The sequence below is a fragment of the Gopherus evgoodei genome, chromosome 10, assembly GCF_007399415.2.
Source record: "Gopherus evgoodei ecotype Sinaloan lineage chromosome 10, rGopEvg1_v1.p, whole genome shotgun sequence".
Taxonomy (NCBI): Eukaryota; Metazoa; Chordata; order Testudines; family Testudinidae; genus Gopherus; species Gopherus evgoodei.
Genome location: NC_044331.1, coordinates 13,337,658 through 13,349,555, shown reverse-complemented (window position 1 = coordinate 13,349,555; position 11,898 = coordinate 13,337,658). Strand labels below are relative to the sequence as shown.

Below are 11,898 nucleotides of genomic sequence, written 5' to 3'. Positions count from 1 at the left end.
GCAGCTCTCTTTCCACAAGAGGATGGGCAGGGACAGAGATGGGGGAGGGAGGGAGTGAGTTCCACACACTAGCACCCCATGGCACATGCCTGATCTTTTGCTGAGCTGAGATATGATAGTGGGATTCTAGGAGGCAGGTGGTGACTGACCAAAGATACCTTTGCTGATGAGGTTTCAAGGGGAGGCCAGTGCTAGTAATGAGTTCAAGTGCCCACAGAGGGCTGTGAAGTTTTAAGCTCTGGAGTTTCAATGTAGACAAGCATCCAAAATGTGGAGGCTTTCTCCTCAGCTTACATGGATCTTTTGGGTGTGGAGAGCTAGCTGTTGAAGGCAGATTCCCCATCCCCAATGATGGATCACAGCCCTTCCAGGCGCCATCCGGTCTGGCAGTGCCACAGGGTCAGCCCCCTCTTCAGTGATGTTGGAGGCCATTTGGAGAGTACTTGCAGAATTGCTCCCCCAACCCCAGAGCAATACAGTGAAGGTCTCCTTGCACGGATGCCCTAAGTGAGGACTGTTCTGTGCCCTGTCTCCCAATCAATAGAGCAGGTTGTTCCCCAATGTTTGTCCCTTCCCCAGTCTCCTTATCACTTTCTCACTCCCATCATTCCCATTTCTCTTGTCTTCCCTTTCACCAGGGGAATCAACTTGTCTTCTGATTGCCTGGAACCCCTGACAGTGGGTCTGGGTTCCTACGGCACAACATCATCCAACCACTCAGATTCTCCTTGCTCTGGGGACAAGCTCCTGGCTTGTTGGAGGCAGAAGGGGCTTTCAGCTGGACAGCTTACTTTGGCAGTGGAGCAACATGGCACACAAAAACAACAGCCTCTCCGACTGGGGCTTAGAGCCACCCCTGCAAAGATGGCTCCAGATGTGGTGGTGGCCAGCAGCACCAGATGTGAGACCTCCTGAGGTCTCTTCCAACCCTAATAGTCTATGATTCTATGTGGAGGTGGAGGAAATAATAATGTGGTTGCCCAAATAAAGCAGCAAGGAAACATCCTGGATTCCATTTAACTCTAGAGCCAAAATACGTATCTGTATTATAGCAGTAAATATATTCCCCTGTGTAACCAAGAAGCTTGCCTAGAAAATCTTTAATGTTCAGACAGTGGTCTGGTTACTTTATTATCCTGATTAAATTACACAAGCTTTTCCTTTCTCTCTCTGCCTGCCTTGAAATCTCTCTCTCTCTCTCTCTCTCTCTGCTTTTGCACACTGCCTCCCTCCCTCTCTCTTTCTTGCTGTGGGGGCAGTGATGCAGGTATGACACAGCCCTGTTCTCCCTCCACTGGGGTCCCCTCTGGTGCATCATTAACATGCACTGGCTGGCTGGACTGCATCATTGTTACAGGAGATTCCAGTGCAGTGCAGCCCTCTTTCTTGGAACTCCGGAGCCGAACTGAGCACAGAGCAGCAGCAGAAGCAAATAACTTCACATTGCAGGTAAGAGCAAGTCATTTCTCCTACAATAGTAGAAACAGACAACAGGCATTTTACAGGGAAAGCTAATGGCTGATGGGATCTCAGTCCCCAGGATTAGTTAGCTGGGTGCCCAGCTAACATCTGAGTGCTGTCAAGAAATAGGGAAACCAAATAAAATAAAACAAAAGCAAAATGTCACTGAAAATAAGGAGGCTCAAGGGCACGGGCTCAGCAGCCCGGCTGGGATGAAGTAACAGGAATCGTAGGGTACTTTGTTATTTTAACTAGATCAGCAGTGTCAGAGCAGTCAAGACCAAAACAACAATTCAGACTAACACTGTTTCCCTCCCTGGCTCTGTTTCTTCTTGTCCAAGAGTGGTAATGAGCTGCAGTTTGTAGCGTTAGCTGTGTTGAAGGTGCTTAGGCTGAAGTCAGACAGGGTTATTTTAATATACATGCCAATGGTGTGTGTCTGGGGAAAGCGGTGGGCTGTGGGGGTGTGCATGGGTGAGGTGTATATAAATGCATATGCTTGGGTGGGGGTGTGTACAGACGTGTTTGTATCTGGAGGAGTCATGTGTGGGTGTGTAGGGTCCTCACCCTCCCCCGCCCCAGGCACAACACGGCAAACCTGTATGTTAACTGTCCTTTTTAAATAATCCTGTCTATTTCGGGGTATCATAAACGTAGCTGAAACTAAAATCAGCAGCTGGTCACTTCTGTCAGCAGAGAATAAAAGCAGCCACTGAGGGCAAGGTAAGGATTTTCAGTTTGAACTGTGTCTGTAATATGTCTTGGCTTCTCTGCTGTACCTGATCTGGTTAAATAAACCTCTGTGTGTGTGTGTTTGCACACGTGTGTCTGTGTGTGCATGCGTGTGTGTCTGGGGACAGGTGCTGTTCAGCAGAGATTTTCATTACATACGTAGACTGCAATAATACATTCCATTATACTGAGATCCCATAAAAACCACAGGCATGAACTGGATCCATCAAAAGGCTCCTTGACATGTGTGCCCATAGCTCTGACCAAACCAACAGATGGATTGTAGCGGAGCGGGGAGGAGGGGACCTGGACTGTAGTGCTTTCTTCTGTGTGCAAAGGGGAACCCCAGCTGGGTTTTGATCAGGTGCTTTTCACACAACACCTGAATACGTGGGCTCAGAGGGCTTTCTTCCCATGGAAAGCCTAGGCAGAAATGAAAGGCAGGTAGGGAGTGAGTGATGTTCCTGGCAGGACTTTAAAATTGCTGCAAGCAAGCCATGACTATCCAGGCTCCTATTTCTTGTCATATGCAAGAGGAAAGAGAGAAAGAGTTAATCCCATTGCTTGGCTCATCAGATTTAAATATACAATAGTGTTGCATTGTTCACCTTCTGGTGAAAAGACCCAGCCACATGCCTGCTTCTCAGCTGGCAATTAACTCTACCACTTCTGCAAGAATTGCACATCAGGCTGCCAACTTATCCTGTTGGTCACTTGTAATCACAACCAGGTCACCTCCTCTCACAGGATACATGGGCGGGGGCTTTGAGGAGAGGAGACCGCCTAGCGTTTCCTCCAGAGTCTTCCATTGGGAGGAGCAGGGTTGCCCTCCACCCTTCAGTGGAAAAAGGAAAGTGTTTGCCCACAAGCCCTGCAGATCTGAGGATCCTCTACAGTCCTGGGCCATTTGCAGGAGGACCCTCTGCTTCTACTGGCTTCTCACCTTTTCTTGCTCTTAACAGCTTGGTTCTTTAAGTCTCATCTGTTCAATGAAGTAACCCAAACATCACCTCCCTTCCCTGAATTTCCTGGGCTCCTGGTGGTGCGGGGAACACCGATGGGCTTTGGGCTCTGCTGATCAAAGGGCCATTGGGACGTGCCACTCTGTGGGTCACCTGGACCTACAAGAATGAAAGTTTCTTACAGCCTTCCCTGCATGGGAGGGCGGACAATGCCTTCCTTGTGCAGGGATATTTGGAAATATAGGTTGCCCTGTGATGTGGGGGTTTATGCATCAGCTTTGCCAGCATCTCCTGCCTGGATCTTGTGTTATGCTGAGCATCCTCAGCTTCCACTGAAGTTAACAGGGGTGCAGAGGGTCCAGCAACTTGCAGGAATTGCTCAGCACCTCACAACGTTTTGTACCAAGCGTCTGGCCCCCAGTTGCATTTCCCCAGGCTGGCTGGAGAGCGGTCCATTGCCAAAAGAAAAGATTGCATTTGTTTGGGATTTATCCATCCAGCACTGATGAACCTGTGTCATACTTCTTTTCTACAGAGAGTTTGGCGGGGTCTTTCAGCCAGCAGGCTGGGAGCAGATGCCAAAGACTGGGTTGCATTCTCCAGAACTCTGACCATATAAGATGCCTCTTGATTTTCTGAAAGGGCTGAAACACTGATTGTGGGTACCCTGGGAATGTTACCGGCACATCACTGCTGTACAAACAGAAAGCCACCAGGCAGTGAGGCGCTTATCTGGTTTGCCATTCAGCTCCCTCAGTTGGCAGAGGACGTGTTATTTGCACCCATCTGGGGTCTGTGACGTGCTGCAATGCAGAGGCCAACATCAGACAGATCTTTATTCAGGGAACTGATCTGGAGAGATGGGGCACGCATTCATCAGTTCTTCCAGCAGGCTCTGATTTTTCACTTTTACTCGTAAGAGCACAGCAGGGTGCTGCCCCAAAAGCAGCCCTGCACCATTCCATGTGTGCAAATGTATACAGCGTTTGTGTGCGCAACTGGCAGTTAGTTTCTATGAAATGTGAGTGCAGACACTTCCTGGGGTGCCGTAAACTACTGGGACAAAAGTGAGTGTGCAATATGCTATGGAAGGAGTGAGCATCTATGTCAGGGCATTTATTATCCTGGAGTCATGAGCGTGTCAGCATACTTGAGTGGGGGACTGCCAGGAAGAGGCAGGAAGCTGGAGAAGGGACATACACAGGTATGGAGATACGTGTTTACCTCTGTACATTCTGACACAAGAACGGAACGTAGAGCCAGAGCTGGGAGGAAAGGTGGAGGTTGGCAGGCAGAAGGGAGGGAGAGCTAAAGAAATTTTAACCCCCCATCTCCCATGTGACCGTGGTAATCCTGCCGACTCCAAATAGCGAATCGTGGGGTAAAATGGCACCTCTGAGCAATGGGTATCTGGAGTTAAAGGCAGAACGCATGTGCTGAAGGGGCTGTCTCTTATCTGATGTACAATATCTAGTGCCACTATTTAAGCTACCCTCATTCTCCATACCAAGTCTGAGAGACACAGACTCTCCCTCCGCTGCTCAGTGCTGGCAGTAATAGTTTTCTGGCCGTGGTACAAAATCCTGGGACTGTGAACAGCCCTGACCGGGGAAGCCCAGGACTCCCCAAATTAATTTTCCAGCTCACGAGCTGAGCCTTTGGAAAAAGGTCTCATCTGAAAAGATTATGGAATTACTCCCATGCTAATGAGCAGTTTAATGTTACAGCAGCTTTAATGTTACAGCAGTTTAATGTTACAGCAGCTTAAAGTCCTGCAAGAAAAAAGGAGCCTTGGCAGTGAACTAAAGATACTGTGAGAACAGGGAGCCTGGGGCATCTGGGCAGGGGCATGGAGGGGCATGCACTGAGTCACTGAAACACCCAGTTTGCAGGGCCAGCCTTGACTTAAGCCCCTCACTGTACAGAGAAGAAACTTGGTGGAAAACTGAGCTGAAGAGCCCTACAGTAATATCTTCAGCAGCCCCTCATCTTATCCCCCTTTCTGCTGCAGAGTCCAGAGTCCTCCAAAATGAGAGAACTCCAGCCAGCAGCAGGAGACAGCTCAATGCCTGGTCACCTGCTATGAGAGCAGAGCTGTAGGGCGTAGGAATTGCCATCTTGGATCAGACCCATGGCCCAGTTAGTCCAGAATCCTGTCTTTGACAGTGATTGTCACTGGATGCTTAGAAAAAGGCTGTAAAGCTCCCTAATGGATATTGGGAGAGTTCCTTCCTACCTCAGGCCGTTAGTGGCTGGCTGCTGCCTGGAGGTTGATCTCTCTGAGATGTTTCTATCTTAAGTCGTGCAACTGTGGATGGTATTCTTCTTATTCCCATAAATATGTAAGGGACAGAAGGGGAGGCAACTATCTGACAGCTCCTCCCCTTTTTAGTCTGGGACTGCAGGGAAAAGCAGCTCCTTAACTGACCTTCCACTCCCAGGTCCTGACCCCGAGGTCTACTCAGTGCAGGCCCTGAGCTGGGTGGACAGCAGGAAGGCAAAGGTGGCTTTACATCATTTTTGTGCTCTCCTGGTCTTGGAGTCAGAAGGGGGTCTACTTAGTCTGTTGATGCAATTTAGAACAGCCTCAGGGCTGCTCTAGCCTACATTGGCTCCAACAGCCCTCAATGGGGCATTGTGACAGCCGGAGATTGCTGGAGCTCATCAGCACGTTGGCATACCCTCCTCCGTGGCCACATCCCCAAGACCCTTATTATGATGGAGCATGTGAGGGGGGGATGGTGTAGAGTTGGTTTAGCTCCTTTGTCCCACCACACTGGCACGAAGGGGGCAAGTGTAGTCCCCCCTCTCCATAATGTGCATACCACGCTATGCTGTAATTTCACATTGCCAGTGTGCCCCAGGAGCTAGCTTTCATCTTCTAGAGTAGACCATAACTATGGACTCCAAATAGGCACCATGAGGCCCCAACAAACAACCACTATGTGGTATAGTCAGTTGCTTTCTCAGTAGGAATGCGCATGTGTCTGAGTATTTCACTGCATCCGTAGTGCTGCCTTTGACATTCTGACTAGGGACCTGATTCTGTTCTCGCTGACAATGGTTTTATTCCAGAGTGACTGGCCTGACTACAATGGTGTTCTCTGGATATACTCTGGGGCAAGTGAGAACAGAATCAGCCTTCTGGGACTAGCTGGGGGGAATGGAGTGGGGGAAATGTCGCTGTGCGAGATGAAAAGGAGGGGCCAGTCTATATTTAGGCGAGGGTTCTGTTCAGAGTGGGTAATCCTCTTTCCGTGAATTATCCAACCTGGGGATTAGACTGCTTTAAATGCCTCACCAGGCCTCCCCCGCTCCAGGAGGCCACCATGGAATAGACTGGCTTTACGGACACATACGGGGCAACAGATGGGATGAGGATGGTGGAGGGAAGGTTGCTGCTGGCAGGCTTGTGCATCCCTCCAAGAGCTTGCTCCCGGCTTAGATGCGCAGTGACACAGGAGTGACGCGCAATGCTACACGGAACGTCATGGGGTGATCTTTAAGAAAGAAAGTGAAGCTTTCTAAAGGATTGTGGAGCTGAGTGCGGCAGCAGATAAAGGGCGGGATGACAGGCACAAAACAGCCCTTTCCCAGTGTGCAGTATTCCTGCTTCCCTGTCACATGCCATTTCTTCTGACAAGGGGAAGGGAAGCTCTCTGGGTTGCTTATCAGGTGCATCGCTCTCCCTCTGGAAGCTATTCCTGACCTGCCTTGCTCTGCCAGCATCTGACCTGCTTTGGCTGGCCATAGAAACTAAGCCCTGGGTCTGCAGGTCCATCCCATCTGTCTTGAGTGGGAATGAATCACTATCAATATTAAATGATGCGTCTGGCAGCATGGGAGCAGGAAGGCGACACAGCCAGGGAAAAGATGGGGTTGGAAGGGCTGGGATGTGATGTCAGGAGGACTGGATGGCATTAGGGAAAGAAAATCCTTCTCACCACGAGTTGTGTGATGGCTTCCTGTGCAATGAACTGGTGGGTCTCAGTCTGGTGCCTAGTGAACAAGTGTCAGCATAACAAAAAAGTGTCCCTTGTTGACTTTCTCACCACAAAGACTGAATGTGCCATAGAGAATAAACTCCCCTCCCCTCTAAGGGTGGGCTCCCCGAGTCAGAGTTTTGGTGGGTGACAGGCGTGGGTGCACTGCTATTGCACGTGTTGTACGTGTCCCAGGGATACATGACTCAGTTCTCCAGGGCTATCAGGCCAGCTCCTTTTGCCAGCACTAAATTCACTTGAAACTGGAGATCCATTTCTGAAGCAGCAACAGGGCCACTCTTTGGAAGAGTCAGAGGCTATTGTTACTTCCTCTGGGATTTATTTGAGCTGAGGTTCTGCCTCTGCCCCCCCAGTTCTTAGGGTTCACTTTACACCCCCACCCCCACCACCCTTTATTTATGTATTTATTCTGCCTCTCCTTTCACTCAAAAATGGCTAGACGTTTTTTATTCCCCTAGTTTCCTTCTGCACTTTCACCACTGGCCTCCGACGTTGCTACTATGTCGTTTTAGCCAGGAGTGAATTCTGATGACAATAAAAGTTAACTCTTGTCGGATCCTGGAGTGACAGGCTCTGGGTGCAACTGCTGTCCCACAAACCCATCCTTAGAAATCCAGCGCCTGAGAGGGCTTCAGCTGCATCAGCGTTAAACTGTGGGGAATGACACTGATCTTTTCATGGGGAAGTTAATTCAGTCAAGGGGCGCCATTGTTCATGCCTTTAAATTGTGTCTAACATACTCTCAGCTCTTTGTTGTACTTCCTCAGAAACTTAAATCTGGCATTTTTGGTCCTATTGTAGTTTCTCTTCCCCAAATTAAGGCAAGTTTTGTGCCCTATCTTGGCACTCGGTATTTTGGTCCAACTCTTACTGAAGTCATCTGGATGATGTCAGATAAATAACTTCGGTGAGAGTTTTATTAGAGCAAGGAATCCATGACTGTCCTTGTAAGTAGCTGTTGGAAGGGAAATACCTCTTTCACTCTCGCCTGAGACCCTGCTGGCAACATCAGTACTTGCTTTGCTTTGATTGACAGGTAGAGTCAGTGCTGCTCGTTATCGCTTTTTCGTGTTAGAGCCAGAATTAAACTAAAAAGCTCCAATGGAACAAAGAGAAGAAAAGGCCACCGAGCGCAAACAGCCACTGCTTTTAATATCAGCTGTTGTCTTTCTCTCTGTGTTGAGCATTATCAATTTCCTGTTTAAATTAAAGTCAACACATCTGTCACTTCAGCATCTCCGGCTGCCTGGCGCCCTCCCTCCCCCACCTGCTCTCCCACTCTGTCTGCAGCCTCCCTATCCTCCACCTGCTTTGTTGCTGGGGTGGGTGTGTTTTTTTGTGTTGGCTGATGGTCTCGTCCACTGCTGGTGCCTCCGTTCCGTTTGCAGTGGGATGATCTGCTTGGCTCGCAGAGCATTTACTCCTAATCCCCAGCTTGTGACAGCGTAGTGGCAAAGGCAGCTCTTCCAGGGGCTGCTGTGGGTGAGAGCAGTGGGAGAAATGATTGGCAAATGACTGGTGATTCTGGGATGAAACATCTAGTTCTGGTAAGAGATGCTTTTCCATTTGGTTACAATGAGATAGAGACGAGGCTTAAAAAGATAAACGGCAGAGAGGGGAGAAAGTTATGAAAGAGATGGACAAATAGCAGAGTCAATATAATTTAGATGGAAGCCTTTCCAGGAACAAATGTTTATTAGAGCAATTTATTTATCACTAGTGCATGGCTCCAGGCCATACGCTGATGAATGCAGTTGAAGTACCTAGCCAGGTACAAGGGCAGTAGCTGACGTTATGTTTTCCCTCTGTGGATGTTTCTATGCACCTTTTCCAATTAGGTCTGGTTATTAGATAGATCCCACAGCACTCTCTGTCATGCAGTTCTGTGGGTGTAGCTTGTGGAATGCTTCGGTTTCTATCTGATGTCTTTCGCAGCGCTGGCTTTGGAAAGTCATTCATGAATAGGTGTCTCAGCTAAGAAATAAAGCCCTTCAGCTTTCCTGTGCGCTGAACTTTCTCCTGGTCAGCAAAGTCTGCATTAGTCCCCAGAACTGGCCTCCCCAGTATTACATGCATTTAAAATAGAGAGAGAAGCAGTGAGGTAGTTGCAGATAAAAATGAGAGGCTAGTCGAACCGTGAGATATTCTGTGTCCCAAACATCTGCTTATGTTGAATTTGAAGGCATTGAGCTGGTTTAATTTATGATACTCTTGAGCTGATAGACAGCCTGGGACAGATTATCGTGATTACCAGCGCAGTTATGCCACGGGTGAACTTGGCCTCATTTGCTTAAAGAGGAACAGTGAGTAGTAACCTTAACAGCAGTCTGGCTGTGTTGGGTCAGCAAAGGTCTGTCCATAATATACCTCTAGTGGTAGGAGGGAAATGAAAAGTGTGATGATGCAGTTTCAATTAGTCTGCTGATAGATGGAAAACACTGACCCTCTTAGCATCTCTGAATCCCTTCCTAAAACTAGTACCTTGGTCTGGGAGTTCCCGAGACCCCTTTGTGAGAGGGGCTTGTAAAAGCTTTCGGTTTGGTGATTCCAGAATGGGTTCCTTCTGTGTTTCCGAGATTAGGGTTAACAGAGATCTGCCTAGAGAAAACAATCAAACTGGTTTGCTCATAAAAATTAAACCACCATGTGCACAATAACCTCCCTCAGGGCCGGCGCTTCCATTTAGGCGGCCTAGGCAATCTCCTAGGGCGCCAGGATTATTGGGGGGCGGCATTTTGCCGGGGGCGGGCAGCAGGCGGCTCTGGTGGACCTGCCGCAGTCATGCCTGCGGAAGGTCCGCTGGTCCTGCGGCTCCAGTGGAGCTGCCGCAGGCATTTCTGCGGACTGTCCGCTGCTCCCGCGGCTCCGGTGGACCTCCCGCAGGCACGACTGCGGCAGCTCCACTGGAGCCGCGAACCAGGGGACCCTCCGCAGGCACGACTGCAGCAGGTCCACCGGAGCTGCGGGTACAGCACGCGGGGCGGCAAAATGGCCGTGCACCTAGGGTGCTAAAAATACTAGCGCCGGTCCTGACCTCCCTCCATCACAGACATTCTTCTGATTGTTTCTACAGACCGTGAAACTTGCACTAAGGAGGACTCCTATTTTAAGTGCTAACTTTAGAGCCTCCCTATGGTTTCCAGCACAGTTACATTAAACTTTTAGTTAAAGACCCAGTTCTGCTAGGCAGCTGACTTTTGTTGAGCCTGTGGGTGGTTGCTTCAGACGTATTTCAAAGTAACAGAGTTTGTATCAAAGCCACCAATTAAAATAGCACCGGAACAATGGCTGAAGAACAAGCACTAAAAGTGGAAGGGTTTGCATGCCTCTTGCCATCCAGATGCTGTACAATGAGGGGATAGCCCAGTAACTCTAGACTGGGGTATTTGTGGGCCTTGGCTATTGCCTCTATGATGCCACTGAACAAACAGAGAGACTGCAGAGCAAAGTTTCTAAGTGCTTTTTGTATGGCCCAGAGAGAACAGCCTTTGTTGCCTTTAATAAAACCACAAGGCTTGGTTTCTAAAGGAGCATAAATCTTTCATTGCTATGTGTTTTTGGAAAGACACTGTCAAGTTAAAAAATAGAAATTTCTATCAATTAATTCCCGTGCCTAGTTAGATTATAAAAATGGAAGAAATGTAGACATCCAATTCATTTTTAATTATCTATTGGGTGGTGTTTGTTTACTTATGAAATTTCTCTCCACTTGAACTTCGAAAAGAGAATGGTCAATTTCAATGTTTTTTTTTGTCCCCTAGTAAGTTTCACCTACAGGTTTCTCCAGTCCCCCAATGCTGCAGTTTTTTGGGATTCCAGGCACTGAACAGGAAGGTTAACTGCATTAAAAAAAAACAAACACCTTGCAGTTGTAAAATCAAAGCAAAAAAAAAAATCCGGGAAACATCCCTCTTTGTGTTAGGATTGATACGTGCTCAGAAGTGTAATTTTGGGGCCAAATTTGACCTGACAATGAGTCTTTAACTCTTCAAAGTCTGCTCTTTTTCAGGGGGCCAGTCAAATAAATGCTACAGTAGGGGTGTGTATGTGTATGTGTGTGAGTGTGTGTGTGATTTGTAGCATCCCAAAGATATTTCCTTGATGGCAATGACATTATGTTTGGGGGACGTGTTCCTGTATACAGATGGGAACAGAACCTGATGTCTTCCAGATGCTTTAATGTCCAGTCAGGACTCCTGTTTGAAGGTTGGTCTTTTAGTATAGCCAAATGGAATAAAATGGATGGATTTGTCCCCTTTTAAATATCTACCCATGATGATCAGCGATTGCACTCAGAAACTATCACTGTCATGGCAGAGTCTTGAACCTTCCTTATGAGATCAAGATATCCTGAACAAAGAACACAGTAGAGTACATGGCAGTTCCAGTGGAGGTCTGCGGTACTGTGCATTGATGCCATGGGATATTTAGCCCATCAAGAAGATGTAACTGAGAAACTGTAAAGAGAAACTTTTATAGAGGGGAAAACTTCCACATTTATTCAACATAAATATAAATCCAATCACCTCATGCCCGTCTCTCTCTCTCTCTCTCTTTTTTTTAACCACATCTGCTAAATTATCACAAGCTATTTGTGATTTAAACTAGGGCTTCCTCCCTCACAGCCCATCTGCTCGGCCTGTTTGTTCCTCCAGCAAAGTCACGATTCTATTATCACGTTCAATGACTGTGGAGGGCAATGCTGCAGGGATGGGATTACAGCTTCACTTGGGGATGGG

General features: G+C 48.1%; 1 protein-coding gene across 3 annotated transcripts in view; it reads left to right on the top strand.

Annotated features, from left to right (window-relative positions):
* Positions 1-1,262: 1,262 nt before the first annotated feature.
* SV2B (synaptic vesicle glycoprotein 2B) overlaps positions 1,263-11,898 on the top strand; it is a 96,020-nt gene continuing 85,384 nt past the window's right edge. Inside the window, exon 1 of one of the 3 annotated variants that reach the window (XM_030578766.1) lies at positions 1,263-1,449. The gene's annotated coding sequence lies outside the window, so the exon portion shown is untranslated. Of the gene's footprint in view, positions 1,450-2,126; positions 2,185-8,538; positions 8,707-11,898 lie in introns of those variants that run through there. The other 2 variants (XM_030578771.1, XM_030578767.1) reach the window with 2 other exon arrangements.